Source organism: Pelodiscus sinensis, chromosome 1 (assembly GCF_049634645.1).
Source record: "Pelodiscus sinensis isolate JC-2024 chromosome 1, ASM4963464v1, whole genome shotgun sequence".
NCBI lineage: Eukaryota > Metazoa > Chordata > Testudines > Trionychidae > Pelodiscus > Pelodiscus sinensis.
The window spans coordinates 56,480,414-56,485,109 of record NC_134711.1 but is presented as its reverse complement, the minus strand read 5'-3'; the positions used below and the strand labels follow the sequence as shown (position 1 = coordinate 56,485,109).

Here is a 4,696-nt window from a genome sequence, read left to right as displayed (position 1 = left end):
GAAGGATGCACAAATGACAGAAAAGATACAAGAAATCTTCTTCTCTTTTCAGATCTATTTTTTTCCTCCTTAGGACACTGCAATGGGGGGCAGATTTTGAGTTTTTTGAGATGTCTTAATTATGCATTTTATCCTTCCAAACACTTCAGCTTCTCTTTATTTTAACACTACATGTGAATGTGTGATGGAGCTAGAATGCTGATGGAGTCTAGGGAAAACACATTTTATGCATATGAATCCAGCAGGCATTCTTTTGAGTGTTCTAGATATTTCTAATGTGCAAATGAATAGATTTGCAAAATATACTTGTTAAAAATTGTTTTAAAATTAATACCCAGTAGTAAATTTTGATGATTTTTTTCCAAATATATTTGAAAAGTCTAGGAAAAAAACATATTTTAAATAAAAAGGTAGAAAATTCTGAAAATATAAAATAACCTCTTCACTTGGTTTTATAACTCAAAACTACTTACCCATATCATCTGAGAGGTGCTCCAAAAATCATCTGCCAGTTACATGCGGTCTTGGCTACTATCAGAAGATGGGATGCTTTCAAAATAGCTTTCAAAATAACAGGCTCACTATTCTGATGTCCTGGTAAGCCACTGTTTAGACAGTGCCAAATTTCGAAATAAGCTATTTTGAAACATTCAAAATAAGCAACGCAATTTATGTAGCTCAAATTACGTAGCTTATTTCGAGCTATGGTTGGAGTGTAGACACACCTACAGTCTAATCAAAATATAGTAGATTATGAAAATGTATTTACTCTGCATCTGTAACTTACTCCTTCAGTACAGGTTGGGCCTCCCTGGACTGGCTTCTTTGGGGCCTAATTGGTCCCAGATGAGGATTTTGTCATTTCCGGGAAGATCATTTCTGGCCTCCTGATCCCTTCCCCCCACCCCTCCTGCTGCTCTGCTGCCCCACTGGGCTTCCCGGCTCCCCCTCCTCAGCCCAGCTGAGCTGCGCACCAGGCTTCCTGCCTCCTTCCCCCTTCAGCGCAGAAACTTCCTGGCACCTAGCCTCCCCCCTCAGCAGCCCAGCTAAGCCACATGCTGGCTCTCAGTCCCCCCATCCACAGCCCAGCTCACCACCACGTCTGAAACATGCTGGGACGCTCTGTTCTTGGAACACCTGTAGTCCATGTTGCTGTACCAGAGAGTCACGGTTTGTAGAGGTGTACACATTTCTTCAACTATTTAAAATCATGTCAGTTTAGTCTGAATAAGAACATAGAAATTGCCATATTTCAGACCCACAGTCCATCTAATCTAGTATCCTGTGTCACATGGTGGCTAGAATCATATGTTTTCAAAGGATAAGGCCAGAGTCAGATGACCCTTTGGCCCTTCCCTCAGTACCGCTATAAAGGCTTCAAGGGATCTTAAACTAGTGCAACTGAGTCTTGCACAGGTTTGCAACAGCTCCTTTTACATTAGTGGAAGAGTGAGATAAGGCCAATTTGGAGCTATAGCTACTATAACTCAGAGCACTCTTTAGGGGGGCTTTTACCTACTCTGATTGTAACCAAAATAGGGAGTAAAATATAGGGCTAAATTACACATGAACCAAATTCCATTCCTTGCTATGACCTTCACTGATCTCATCAGAGTTGCATGGGGGTGTAAATGATGAAACTACAAGGTCATTACATTTACAGCTCCTTCATTGACCATGCGTGGCATTAAACCCCACATCTCCATGCTCACAGTCACTCCCTGGAAAGTGCTTTTCTTGTATTCTTTTTACAAAAGGGAAAATTAAAAAGATATCCAAAAGAGAATGGGATGAGTTTATCCCAGGTGATAACTCCAGTGGAGTCAATACATTTACACTGAGGATTAATTTTGACCAGTAACTGCCCTTAAAAGCTAAGCATCTTACAGATGCAGTTTGTTGCGCTACTACTTAATTTTCAATGTGCTGCTTGACAATTGCTTGCTAAGTTCTGAAAGAGACATTTTTTTATATTCTGTAATAAGTATTATGGACTGTTATTACCAGGGAAAATTTAAATTTTCCCGACATTGCCCATTAAGAAATGTTTCAATGATCACATGTATGACAATTGTAAAATTATTATTTTATCAAAATGTATTTATTAAAACACATCAGAAGGGGATTTTAACAATAATAATTTCCCATATAATGTTTTTAGAACTGACAACGTGTATGGCATTGTATGGTATCACAAAATGAAGAACAGTTCTATCACTGCTTTCAGTCTAATCAATGGATCGGTTGGTATAGAGGCAAAATAGCAGAGTCAGGATCCTGATGTTTTTAGAAGATGAGACAGCAGCTCTCCATACTTTCCTACAACAAAAATCTCTACTGGTGATGTGGGTAACCTAGGGTATGTCTAGACTACATGGCTCTGTCGCCAGAGCAATGTAGATTACAGGCAGTCCCTGGGTTACGTACGAAATAAGGACTGTAGGTTTGTTCTTAAGTTGAATTTGTATGTAAGTCGGAACTGGTACATATTGTAGGGGAAACTCTAGCCAAACATTTCTCCAGAGTTCAGTTTTATTCTCCCACACCTCACTTCCCTCAGTCCTTTATTCTCAAGCTGAGGTGTCTGCTGAGAAAAGCCGTTCCGCGTCTCCCTGGTGTGCCGAGGGGGGCGCTAGCTTCGGGTCTCCCTAGTCTGCTGGGGGGAAGCAGCTAGTGTGGGGTTGCCTCACCCAATTTGTAAGTAGGGATCCAATGTAAGTCGGATCCATGTAACCCGGGGACTGCCTGTAGTTTACTAGACATACCCAAATGAAGCGGTGATTTAAATAATCGCTGCTTCATTTAAATTAAAATGGCTGCCGCGCTGAGCCGATCAGCTGTTTGTCGGCTCAGCGCACTAGTCTGGATGCTCCGTGGTTGACATCAAAGGCATTTGTTGACCGCCCCGGTAAACCTCATCCCACGAGGCATAACGGGGCGGGCGACAAATGCCTTTGATGTCGACCGTGGAGCATCCAGACTAGCGCGCTGAGCCGACAAACAACTGATTGGCTCAGCACGGCAGCCATTTTAATGTAAATGAAGCGGTGATTATTTAAATCGCCACTTCATTTGGGTCTGTCTAGTAAACTAATCTACATGGCTCTGGCGACAGAGCCATGTAGTCTAGACATACCCCTACTGATTGTCTAGATTTGCAACAGATACAGCCATGTCCTAATTAATGGACTGTCAGTTTCACACTGCTTGTGTCCCGATCTGAGCAGCAATCAGGATGGGAAAGGGCTGCTTTTCACAACATTTAATAAAAGAAAGACAATTATCCTACTTCACTGCAATTGCTCAAACCCAAAAGCATTCTTGTTAAAAATCTTCTTATGATTTAATGTGACATGAAGTGTCAAAAGAAGCTTCATGTTGTGCAGCAACACAATCATTAAGCTGCATCATGTCATAGGCTAGCTTGTCAAAATTAAACAAGAAACCAGCAACAGAATTCACTAGTGTCTAAATTATTTTCAGACCATTTGATATGTCCCTAGGTCATGATTTCTCCATGACATGTCCTATTTCTACTTGCAGTCAAATCGCCCAATTCTGTGAGCTTAGCGACTCAGTCCAGCTCCCGTTGATTTCTGGAAGGTGCTCGTCAACTTACAGGTCTAGCCCCTAGAGTCTCAAACTGAAAAAGTTAATGCTGTTTAGCAGAATGAGAGGAAAAAATATTTAGATATCCTTAATTTTTTATTAAGGCTTTTTTTAGACTCTCAGGCTATGTCTAGACTACAGAGTTATATCACAAAAAGATTTGCAAATCTACACGGGGCCAAATTTCAGAAAAACCTCCTCTTTCAGAACATCCCTTATTCCTCATACAATGAGGAATACAGGGAGGCCGAAAGAATGCATCTACTTTTTTGGAAACTGTCCTGAAAAAGTAGACACGTTCCTTGGACATGGCAGAGCTTTTCCGGGATACGTCTCAACTCTGGCTTGGATCCTGCAAACCCAAAATTAGGTATCTCATTGTCAATACTCCAGATTTGGAGTATAAACTGTGAAGTAGGTACAAACAGTAATATCATTGCATTTATATAGTATTTTCAAAGCCCTGCACAAACATCAATCTGATCATTTTAAAGAAAATGCACACACACAAAAACATGCAAATACGAGTGCAGTGAGTCAGCATAGCTTCCCACTGACCCAGAGGAGGAAATTCCCACAAAACCCCCTTAGTGGGCAGTGCCAGAACCACCCAACCCTGCCCACAGGAATCAGGAAGTCAGGGCTGGGGGTATAAGAAGAGGAACTCTGAGCTCAGTTAGGGCTTGGCTGCAGAGCAGAGGCTCTTCCCCAGCACCAGTGGAAGAAAGCCCTGCCACGCTGCTCTCAGAGGGAGGATGCCGGGCCCTGAGCATTGGCCTAGACTGCCACTGTCGCCGCCTGACCTAGATAACTTGACAAGGCTGCGGAAACCACTGCCCAGGCCCCCAGATTTACCCAGACCCCCAGGACTCTTGGAAGGCCCAGCCGAGTGGGCTGGACCACCTGGACCCTTATCTGCACAGGACCCCAAGCCTACAGACACACTGCGGGTGCCTCCCTCCCCAGCCGACAGTTCTCTTTAAGGGTACATCTACACAGCACAGTTATTTAGGAATAACTGACGTTATTTTGAAATAACTAACTGCACATCTACACACAAGCAGTTATTTCGACATAATGTCGAAAT

At 42.5% G+C, this 4,696-nt stretch overlaps 1 long non-coding RNA gene across 2 annotated transcripts in view; it reads right to left on the bottom strand.

The window, feature by feature from the left end:
- LOC112546340 (uncharacterized) overlaps positions 1 to 4,696 on the bottom strand; it is a 171,833-nt gene that overhangs the window by 23,898 nt on the left and 143,239 nt on the right. Inside the window, exon 2 of one of the 2 annotated variants that reach the window (XR_012904347.1) lies at positions 1,095 to 1,223. The exons of the other annotated variant lie outside the window; for it this stretch is intronic. This is a non-coding gene — a long non-coding RNA (uncharacterized LOC112546340). The remainder of the gene's footprint in view (positions 1 to 1,094; positions 1,224 to 4,696) is intronic. 2 annotated transcript variants of the gene reach the window in all.